This window comes from Littorina saxatilis, linkage group LG9 (genome assembly GCF_037325665.1).
Source record: "Littorina saxatilis isolate snail1 linkage group LG9, US_GU_Lsax_2.0, whole genome shotgun sequence".
NCBI classification, from domain to species: domain Eukaryota; kingdom Metazoa; phylum Mollusca; class Gastropoda; order Littorinimorpha; family Littorinidae; genus Littorina; species Littorina saxatilis.
The window spans coordinates 57,995,297-58,007,861 of record NC_090253.1 but is presented as its reverse complement, the minus strand read 5'-3'; positions in this window follow the sequence as shown (position 1 = coordinate 58,007,861).

Genomic DNA, 12,565 nt, shown 5'->3' with positions numbered 1-12,565 from the left:
ATATCGTGCAGAAAGCATTGTTGTCAACATACGCGAAAAGAACAATATCTTAGCTTAAGAAATAAAGCCACAGTTGATCACCAAAGTTTGCGAACCGACCAAAAGCTTGTACAGAACGCGATGGGGGTACCCTTCAAAATTAAGGTAGAAAACATAGCAGTCCGCAAAATAGTTCTTGTTAACGTCAATTTTCGTGTCCTATACACCCTGAGGGTCCACAAAATCACTATGAAAATGTTAACAGGGGGGGAGGGGGGAGAGGGAGCACTTCTGGACTCAGCTCATGGACTAGACGATTCTTTCCCTCTTTTCTTACGCCAACACGATGTACAGCCTCGATGTCACTAGGATTGATGTGTGTCAGTTTGAGTTTGTCGAATTCTCAAAACATTTTCCTAGCATTCTTTGCCAGTTTCCGGCTTTCCATTCTTTACATAGATTTACAAGGAGAAACTTGACATTGTTCCTTCTAGAGTACTGTTCGTTTGTGTTGGAGTAGTCATATACCAGCCTGCCAAAGTTGCCTCGTTAATCTGTTCTGCATCGCTTCTTGCTTCTTGTAACAAGAGTCTAGCTCTTCATGCAGCTTCGAGTTTTCTGTAAGTCAAACATTCCCCCCTGCAACCTTTCAACAGTGTCACTCAGAGTGTCTATTTTTGACATAGAGGGGGAATCAAGACGAGGGTCGTGGCGTATGTGTGTAGATATGTATGTATGTATATGTGTGTGTGTGTGTGTGTGTGTGTGTGTGTGTGTGTGTGTGTGTGTGTGTGTGTGTGTGTGTGTGTGTGTGTGAGTGTGTGTGTGTGTGTGCACATGTGTAGAGCGATTCAAAGAAAACTACTGGACCAATCATCGAGACATTTCATATGAGAGTTCCTGGGTATGATATTCCCAGGACGGTTTTTTCATGTGTGTGTGTGTGTGTGTGTGTGTGTGTGTGTGTGTGTGTGTGTGTGTGTGTGTGTGTGTGTGTGTGTGTGTGTGTGTGTGACATAAAACATCTGTGAGTCTTTGTGTGTGACATTAACATCTGTGTGGGTGTGTGTGTGTGTGTGTGTGTGTGATTAAAATCGTTGAGTCTGTGTGTTTGTGTTTGTGTGAAATTAAAATCTTTGTGTGTGAGTGTGTGAGTATGTGTGACGTTAACATGTATACATGTGTGCGTGTGTGTGTGTGTGTATGTGTGTTCTGATTCCTACTGTCTCTATTATTTTCTGCGTGTGTACGTACATATAAGACAAGTTTATTCAGGACTAGCTGTACCCGTTTTTTTGTTTTGTTTTTAAAACCGTTACAATAATTTCGTGGAACCGTCCTTGATGAATGATTATTTCCCTTGTTTGTCATGAAAATATAATCTCTAACGTGTGTTTTATTACACACACACACACACACACACACACACACACACACAAACACACACACACACACACACAAGCACATTCGCACGCACGCACGTACACACACACGAACACTCACACATAATATATAAAATCTGAGTCTAACGCTTGCAAACATACAGGCACACACACAAACACACGCACACACACACACACACACATACACACACATAGGTGGTTTTACAGTCATTTGGGGTCGGCTGTGTATCAAAATGTCATCTTGCTCAAAACACAGGCATTTGGGGTCTCTTTTGTTTTACGTGTTAGAAAGTTTCTTAAAACTTTAATGAGCGTTAAATGCCATTTTAAAGTGTGAAAACTCATTTCAGGAGGTTATTACATAAAATGCAACCTCCAGCGTGATTTTTAGAAAAACAGGCATATGGGGACGATGTTTGCTGTACAGCAGTGAAATAAGGACGTATGTGTACACAAAGTGCAGAGCTACAATTACGTTATCGGTGCTATGAATGTTTTAGGTGTTAGAAAGTTTGTTAAAACTTCAATGAGCGTTAAATGCCATTCTAAAGTGTCAAAACTCATTTCAGGAGGTTATTACATAAAATGCAACCTCCAGCGTGATTTTTTAGAAACAAACAGGTATTTGGGGACGATGTTTGCTGTACAGCAGTGAAATGGGGACGTCCAAAAGTGCAGAGCTCCCGCAGAGCTATCTGTTAATTTTAAGAATTAAAAAAAAAAAAAAATTCATTACTAGGATGTCCCATCGTTGGGAAATTCCGGTCGCTTCCTCCGAGTGGAAAGCTAGCAGTGACAGAGTCGCACTACCCCAAGTCAAGGGATCTATTAGTCCTGTTTCGCCGTTATCCCAATTCGCCCCCATCCCATTTTGGCGACATTTCTCAGGCCAAGTGTCATTTTACCATCATATCATGTACCATTAGCTCCACATCCCATTTTGGCGCAATCCCGTTTCGCCGTTAGCCCATTTCGCCCCCATCCCATTTTTGCGACATTTTACAGGCCAAGTGTCATTTTACCACCATGTCATGTACCATTAGATCCACGTCCCATTTTGGCGCAATCCCGTTTGGCCGTTATCCCATTTTGCCCCCATCCCATTTTTGCGACATTTCATAGGCCATGTGTCATTTTACATGCCATTCTAAAGTGTCAAAACTCATTTCAGGAGGTTATTACATAAAATGCAACCTCCAGCGTGATTTTTTTTAGAAACAAACAGGTATTTGGGGACGATGTTTGCTGTACAGCAGTGAAATGGGGACGTCCAAAAGTGCAGAGCTCCCGCAGAGCTATATGAATGGTTTCATCACATACATGGCGCGAGGCGACATATGTTGTGAAAAATTTTACAAATCACGTTTTTGCGCCCGATATTTTCTTGTCATCTCCAAAGTCAAGGGACAAACACGAAATTCCTTGACTTTTGGGGTAGCGCGACTCTGTTAATTTTAAGAATTAAAAAAAAAAAAAATTCATTACTAGGATGTCCCATCGTTGGGAAATTCCGGTCGCTTCCTCCGAGTGGAAAGCTAGCAGTGACAGAGTCGCACTACCCCAAGTCAAGGGATCTATTAGTCCTGTTTCGCCGTTATCCCAATTCGCCCCCATCCCATTTTGGCGACATTTCTCAGGCCAAGTGTCATTTTACCACCATATCATGTACCATTAGCTCCACATCCCATTTTGGCGCAATCCCGTTTCGCCGTTAGCCCATTTCGCCCCCATCCCATTTTTGCGACATTTTACAGGCCAAGTGTCATTTTACCACTATGTCATGTACCATTACTCCACGTCCCATTTTGGCGCAATCCCGTTTGGCCGTTATCCCATTTTGCCCCCATCCCATTTTTGCGACATTTCATAGGCCATGTGTCATTTTACCACCGTGTCAAACCACTAGCGCCACATTCCATTTTGTCGCCATGCCGTTTTGCCGTCATCCCATTTTGCCGCCATCTCTATTTCGCGACATTTTGGATTGTGGCAAAAATGGAATTTGGTGTAAACGGAATGTCTTCCTAGTTGAATAACGCAGTATAGTAGTATAGTGAGGCTTGGCAAGAAGAATAAATAAAAAATGTGATGGCGGCCAAATGGGATGGTGTCAAAATGGGATGACGCGCTATTGTTATGACACGGTAGTAAAATGACGCTTGGCTTGTGAAATGTCGCGACAATGGGATGGGGAATAAATGGAATACGGTGAAACGGCATGGCGGCCAAATGGGATATGGTGTCAAAATGGGATGTCGCGCTTTTGTTATGACATGTTAGTAAAATGCCCTGTCACGTAGTCTCAATCCAAATTGGAAATCCATAGCATCATCATTATAATCATCCTTATCTCATTAATGATTCAAAATTATAAATTTTATAAAATGACGCTTGGCTTGTGAAATGTCGCGAAAATGGGATGGGGCAAAAAATGGGACGGCGGCAAAAATGGGATTGCACCAAAATGGGATGTGGATCAGCCACTAGATTGCCAATTTTAAAGTCTTAGGTATGACCCGGTGTGACGTTTTTATCTTTCGCCGTGTTGATATTTCGATTTTCGGCCTCGTTGATCTAGTATATAAACTCTACACTGAACAAAAAAAAAACACCCTTCGATAGTACTGATGAGCGACCGTGTGTACCTTACATTCATGGGGCCAAATTTGTCCAACCAATTATTTTATTTAACTTAGAAATTTGATTCATCCTAAAATGTTTCCCTTCTTACTCAAGGGACGTAACCACTCGGTACACGTTTTCGAAGAATTCGATTTTGGGAGTGAAATCTATTTAATTTCACAACCAATTTTCTTCACATGCAAGAAACTGACATGCTTTTCGTCCATAAATAATTTCCCTTCTTAATTTTACCAGGAAACAACATTTCAGTCTCGAGTAAATATCGAGGGGGAAATATGTACACAGGCGAAAGATGAAATCGTGACACCGGCCGAGGTTCGAACCCACGACCTCCCGATCACGGGGCGGACGCCTTACCACAAGGCTAACCGTGCCGGTTTACCCTTGAGTGACAGACGGACAGACAAAAGAATATACAGACAGACCGTAATTAACACAAACACACACACTCAGCAGAGCAAAGCGGTATGACACACACACTCAGCAGAGCAAGGCAGTATAACACAAACACTGAGTCTGATTTATGAGAATGAGAATGAGGGAGAGAGAATTGTATTGAATTGAATTGAATTAAATTGAATTGAATTGATCTTTATCTTAACACTAACAGAATAAGAAATGCTAAAATGCTCTTTTTTCATCCCGCAGACAGTCAAAATTCTAATCAAAAACAAGGAAAGAGATAGAAATAAAAGGAACAGTTATGACAGCTTTACAGACAGACAGACAGACAGACAAAAAGAGAGACAAAAAAGAAACAAACAGACAGACAGACAAAGAGAGAGAGAGAGCCAGAGAAAGAGAGAGACAGAGAAACAGAGACATAGAGAGAAAGATAAACAGACACACAGACACCGACAGAAAAGTTGTTTGAAGAGCAGCTCAGCTGCTCTGCAGAATTTGTCTTACATTTTGGAAAGTTTTCTGACGATTTGGACGTGAAAACGAGACTGAACCCATGCAATAATTTTTTCAAAACTGCTCCGAAACTATCCCAAAATCAAGTAATTAAATGACATGTTGTTACTGTACGATAACTAAGTCTTTCAATCAATCAATCAATATGAGGCTCATATCGCGCGTATTCCGTGGGTACAGTTCTAAGCGCAGGGATTTATTTAATTTTTATTTTATTTTTATTTTATGCAATTTATATCGCGCACATATTCAAGGCGCAGGGATTTATTTATGCCGTGTGAGATGGAATTTTTTTACACAACACATCACGCATTCACATCGGCCAGCAGATTGCAGCCATTTCGGCGCATATCCTACTTTTCACGGCCTATTATTCCAAGTCACACGGGTATTTTGGTGGACATTTTTATATATGCCTATACAATTTTGCCAGGAAAGACCCTTTTGTCAATCGTAGGATCTTTAACGTGCACACCCCAATGTAGTGTACACGAAGGGACCTCGGTTTTTCGTCTCATCCGAAAGACTAGCACTTGAACCCACCACCGCCTAGGTTAGGAAAGGGGGGAGAAAATTGCTAACGCCCTGACCCAGGGTCGAACTCGCAACCTCTCGCTTCCGAGCGCAAGTGCGTTACCACTCGGCCACCCACCCTAACCCTAACTAAGTCTTTCCGATTTATTGTCATTCTAACTTGTTTTATCACACTCGGAAAATATCACACGCAAAATACTATCAATCAATCAATCAATCAATATGAGGCTTATATCGCGCGTATTCCGTGGGTACAGTTCTAAGCGCAGGGATTTATTTATCATTTTTTTATCTTTTTCATTTTTTATTTTATGCATGCAATTTATATCGCGCACATATTCAAGGCGCAGGGATTTATTTATTCCGTGTGAGATGGATTTGTTTTTTTACACAATACATCACGCATTCACATCGGCCAGCAGATCGCAGCCATTTCGGCGCATATCCTACTTTTCACGGCCTATTATTCCAAGTCACACGGGTATTTTGGTGGACATTTTTATATATGCCTATACAATTTTGCCAGGAAAGACCCTTTTGTCAATCGTGGGATCTTTAACGTGCACACCCCAATGTAGTGTACACGATACTAGCGAAATTATTATTTTTTTGTTTGTTCTATAAATGTGACATGCTTTAGGCTGTTATATACTACATTATAACCGACTTGATGATGTTTTTAGATCCACAGATTTAGGTCGAAAATATGATAGTTTTTCTGAGATGGTGCAGACAACGTTAACCCTCATATAAATTAAATGTATTCCATGGTGGAATCCTGCTTGCACAATCTAATCTATTCAATCTAACCTAATCAAGGCACAATCAATAGAATCAAAATCACTCACTTTTATTTTCTTGCCTTTCTGCTATTCCTCCCGTCTGAGAAAGATCACCAAAGTCATAAAAATCAGGTATTTACCACTGTATGCAACAAGTCTCACAAACTCGAATTATCTCTCTTGCAAACTGACAGATTTAACACCCGCACCATATGATGTCTGACCGGACAATTGCTAATTTGTAAAAAAAAAGGGGGTCCTTTACGTCCTCACAGGAAATTTTCCTTTTAGGGACATGAGTTGATGATACGCTAAAAGAAGAAAAGGAGGGAAAGAAAAGGGCAAGACCAAGCAATCCCGACCGTGATAGGACCCCGGCCCCGCTCACCATGAATAAGGGAGGGGGGTGGGGCAATGAGAAATATACTCGGGGATAATTTTTCCTTTATATGCGTTGACTTCCTAGGGGAAGGACCATTAAAAACATGGATTTTTAATTCAATTTTAGTTTCGTTAAGAAAAAGATAAAACTCAGGACTACCTGTTAGAAGGTTTAAAAGTGACAACATTGTGAGAAAAATATAAAGAACATGCGCAAAACGTAATACTGATCTTCTATAGGGTAGTAACATTTGGATACATCATTTCATTGACGCACGCATGAGTTGCTATGCGGCATTTGTTAATTTTAAATAGGATAAAAATATCTATCTGCGTTGTCCGTCGACCTCCCCGCCACTACAATAGTCGCAGGGGAGGCGACGTCACATTAGCAGTATTAACTGAGAGAGGAAACAGCTATCCTCTCGTTTATATAATCATGTTTTTATGTTTATTGTGTAATCCGAAAACAGGAGTTTAAAACCATCAGGAAAAAAACCAAAAAAAACACGCACACGCCCGCGAGGTGGGGCACTGCCCTTCCCTCCCTGCGAGCTGTGTGTCCCCTTTGTTTAAGTTAATACCGTTGACAAATGACGATCATATATTTATGCTGGCTTTATTTTATTTTGCCCCCCATTTAGGGAGTCCAGAATTACAAGGGACTTACAGTGATTTTTTAATTGTGAGAATTTCCTCAGACGACAGATCTCTGCTCCCCGCGAGAGCGCTGAGGGCCATGAGATAGGTGTCTGGTTTAGGGACGGACACTTTATTTTTTGTCACAAAACAGTAGGTATCCGTTAATAAGTTGATGAGAGCCTCGGGGCTCTGCTTCTGCCTAGCAGTCACCATAGAGGTGAGGCAGAGCTCCAGGTAGCCTCTCAGGTCTTTTTCTTCTGGTTTTTGGGTTGTTATGAACACAAAGTCTCTGTGACTATCGACTTTTTTGAGGACTTTTGCTAATTTGCGAAACGAACTAACTTTATGTAGGCCACGACCTCTCAAAGGGGTGAGAACCGTGTCAGTGTATTGACCAATCATATGAACACCTTAATTGTCCGGCACGTGCGCTCTCAAAATCCACTGACCAATAGCCGACGAGAACGACATCACTGCAGGACGGTCAAGTCATGCAATCCAATTGGGCGGTGTTTATGATGCTCCCCGTGTCGACCACTGTTGCGTCTTCAAATGTCCAGTGTCAATTGTATTGGATGATTCTCAACGCCCAATACCAAACGCTTATAACTTTTATCAACGCAACTTTTAACTTGTACAGCCCCACTCCCGTCATCCTCCCGGCCCCACCCCCACACACCCAGCTTTTTCTTAGCGTACAACCACCTCATGTCCCAAATAGAATCTTATTCTGGGGACACAAATAGAAATTTACATACATTCAACTCGTGGTCAAAACAACGTTTATGCTTGCGGCCATTGTCCCCTAGGCGAGACCATGAAATCTTGGCGAAAAATGTTTAATATCTTTATTGTACAAAATAAAACAAACTAACAAAAACCGATTTTATCTCACAGAATATTATCAAGCTGTTCTCGCAACAACAACAACAACAACAACAACAACAACAACAACAACAACAACAACACCACCACTTCAGGGAGTTATTCCATGAAAAATGCATGGATGTATAATTTCTATTCGATTTTGTTTTCGCTGTGTACAAAAGGAAACAAACAAACTGACAATAACCGATTTTATCTTACAGAATATGATCATGCTGTTCTGGCAACAATAACAAAAACACTTAACAGAGTTATTCCATACAATCGCATGGATGTATTATATATTTTCTATTCGGAAAAAAACCACCCGAATGTTATGCTTAAAGTATTCCCATACACGTTTTAGGATTGGACATGAAACGGTTACCGAAGGTGCTTTTCCTCAGGCCCGTACAGACACTTCGGCATGCTTGAATTCTTTGACGTTCAACAAGGCTTGAGTCGGTTTCGTGTAATCCCTTTGCCTAATCAGTCAAATTATACAAGTCATAAAAAATGTTCCCGGCAGATATCAAACCATACGTGCAGAAGTATCGTCTGTTTCTCACGCGGGCTTAAAGCTTAATTATGATCAAAGCACTCTCTGAATGGTAACATGAAAGCACAGCTGTTTAATATTTTCCCACACACACACACGCACACGTGCGCACGAGAAAACATAAGACTTTCATAAGTAATGTGATTAATCAACATGAAATAAACTTTTTTGTTGGCTTCTAGCGTGAAAAAGCGCGTGGGTGGCACGAACATTTTCATAATAATAAACATCACCTTTATCACAGACTTATATCCCATTTCGTGACACCTACCACTACTCCACTACATCAAAGGATGTCTGTTGAGATAATCGAATGGTTCAAAACTTTCAAACCTGCGCGCACATTATAAGCCTACTAACACATAATAGTCAAGGACATCATAAAATGGTTCTCGGTGAAAACTTGACCGAGGGCCATTTTACGACGTCCTTGACTAGATAGTGTTTATGGCCAAACCAAGCACAACCCGAGTGTGTCAAGTGTGCTTCTTGGACAATGTAAAGAACACCGAAAGTACTTCAATGCCGTTCTCGAGTTACGTTGACTTTTACAAAGGTTGCAGCTGACACGGCTTACGTAATCCGGTTTCCTGGTCATGTGTGTGAAAAATGTGTCCATTAAAAGCATAATCTTTAATTCATATATTATTTCAAAAAAGATGTTAAAACTAAGGACCACCTTTTGTTAAAAACTTTAAGAGTGAAACGTTATGTGAAAAATAGAGAAACTGTGGCCTATTATGTGTTTTCGCCGGTAGGTGTCAATTGGCAGGCCAGGCACTTAATCACGCTTGACTCCCCTCCGCTTAAGCGGCAATCGTTTAGCAAGCGCCGGTGTCTGCTTCAAGAAAGCCCTTCACACCCAGATTGAGTGAGGGAACATCGAATAGTGACATTTTTCGATGTGATTTTTCGATTTCATAAACAACAATTTTGAAAAATAATATAAAAGAGATAAATATTTTGCAAATACCGTATCTGGGTGGTCTAAATCAGGCTACCATAACTGTCTCGTTGTATGCCTTTTTTTTCTTCCAAGTATATACAACTATTGCAACAACAATAAAGAGTTAACAGGCAAGTGATATTTAATTTAGAAATGGAATACGCTTTAATTTAAAACAAAAGCACAACGAACAAGATGTTTTAATTTATTTCGCTCCAAGTCAAAATTTAAGCAAAACATCTAAATAGTTTTAAATGCGCATTTAGTCCGCTGTCGCACGGAGGAATGTAGGATTACCAAAACCGGCAAAATCAAAACTGGGCAAAACTTGATTTAAAAGAACGCCCCCCCCCCCCCCCCCCCCCCCCCCTGTAGAATTTGCACTGCTAGATGCGTTGGCGGCATCCCATCCTGCCTCTCCCAACTTGCCGTATCCCAGTCTGCCTTACCCAATTTGCCGCATCCCGGCCTGCTGCTTTGTGTGTGTTAGTGCGTGTGTATTTGTGTTTGTGAGGCAGGGAAAGAGAGAGAGAGAGAGAGAGAGAGAGAGAGAGAGAGAGAGAGAGAGAGAGAGAGTGACTGAGAGAGAGAGAGTGACTGAGAGAGAGAGAGAAAGAGAGAGAGAAAATAGAGAGAGAGAGGGGGAGAGAGAGAGAGAGAGAGAGAGAGAGGGGGGAGAGAGAGAAAGGGGGAGAGAGAGAGAGAAAGAGAGAGAGAGAGACACACACACACACACATACACAGAGAAAGAGAGAGAGAGAGAGAGATGTCAACAAAATCAAGGAAAAGAAAAGCCTAACAAAGAATTTCAAGTGGCAGCCCAACTTTTCGACCTGTTGCCAGGCCTTCCTCAGCGGCGTTTAATTCTGCGAGACGCCAATTCATGCATCAAGTACTAAGCAACACAATACCATAGTTAATTCTGTTACGAAACACAAAGCAAATATTTCAAAGATAAAATCTACAAGACTTGACTAAAATTAATGTAAAAAATCAACAAGAAGAAACAGAGGCGAAAACAGTATTTGACTTTCAATGTTTTTGCAGAGAACTTGTTTACGGCAATAGTGGAAACTAACATGTTTTATGAACGTGTTTATGTTTTGCAATCTTGTTTTCTGATTTATCCATCTATATATTTATTTACCTATTTTCACTTTACTTATTTAGTTCCGATCAAATGATCCGCTGCAAGAGCAGTTTGTAAATAAAATCAGCGATACAAAATGCCTCCGTTTCACTTAGATGGCGTATGGAAATAATTAATAACCTTATTTTATGATGGGTGACCTCATTGCAAATTGCTGAAATTTAAAAAACGATATCAAAAATAGAGTTACTAGACGGAGCCCTTCGGGGCGTTTAGTCATGCTTGAGACATATATTCACATGTTTTGACAGAGTATGTCCTTATCTGCGACCAAAAGACAAATTGTTGCTTCAACAGTGCTTTGAGCGGATCATTAAGTCTTGCACTTTCGCGTCTAATAACGTACGGTGTCTAAAATTAAATACGGCGAAGTGGTCTGAGCCTACAATGTTTAAATGTGTACACTACATTGGTTGTGCACGTTAAAGATCCCACGATTGACAAAAGGGTCTTTCCTGGCAACATTGCTTAGGCACAGTTAATAATTGTCTACCTATACCCGTGTGACTTGGAATAATAGGCCGTGAAAGGTAAATATGCGCCGAAATGGCTGCAATCTACTGGCCGTATAAAATTTCATCTCACACGGCATCACTGCAGAGCGCCTAGAACTGTACCCACGGAATATGCGCGATATAAGACTCATTGATTGATTGAAATGTTTGATTGCATAACTTCTAAAAACTAGTTCCATGGTCTCATCCCTCCCCCCATCTACCCCCCCCCCCTCATCCCCTATTTTGTTTTAAATCTTTTTTCTTTTCTTTTCTTGCTCCTCTTACAGTATCACGGTAAACGTTCCCAAATAGATCCTAGTTACCTCAGAGGACGTTAATCCCCAAAGTCAGCCAGTCAGTCAGTCATTAAAGGCAAAAGCGAGGTAACGCACAACTGGGTCCGACCAGAAAAGCCGTCGCTGCCTGTGTGACAACCACCATAAAAATCTACCACAGCGGGAAACTTTCAAGTTAAGTATTTTCAACAATCATGTGCCCGCATTCAACTTTACAATCAAAGGATGTCTGTTGAGATAATCGAATGGATCAAAACTTTGAAACCTGCGCGCATATTCTAAGCCGACTAACACATAATTGTTAAGGACATCATAAAATGGTTCTCGGTGAAAACTTGACCGAGGGCCATTTTACGACGTCCTTGACTCGAGTGTGCGCTGCTTCCTGGGCAAGGTAAAGAACACCGAAAATACTTCAATGCCGTTCTCGAGCTACGCTGACTTTTACAAAGGGTACAGCTGACACGGCTTACGTAATCTGGTTTCCTGGTCATTTGTGTGAAAAATCTGTCCGACAAAGAAGAAGAAGAAGAAGTGCGCGCAGAGAGAGAGAGAGAGAGAGAGAGAGAGAGAGAGAGAGAGAGAGAGAGAGAGAGAGAGAGAGAGAGAGAGAGAGAGAGACAGACAGACAGACAGACAGACAGACAGACTTTCCGCACTCGTTAAAATGTCAGTCGATACTGGAATGAATGTTGAAACATTGTAAACCTAAAAAAAAAATTAAAAAAAATAATATTAAAATTAAACATTCATACGAGTTACTATCTGTGACAAGGACGCATAAGAAGTATAGCAACTAAATATTAATCCGCTTACCCATTGCTCCTCTTCGCACCTCGGCCTGTGAGTCGTCCTTTTCCTGAGTACTTGCACACAAGTTTTGCGTATGCATACTTCAGTTCGTCTGGAAAAGGCTGTTTTGAATTCTTGTTCGCAAGTTGAACAGCACGACTGTATTTGACCACGTACAC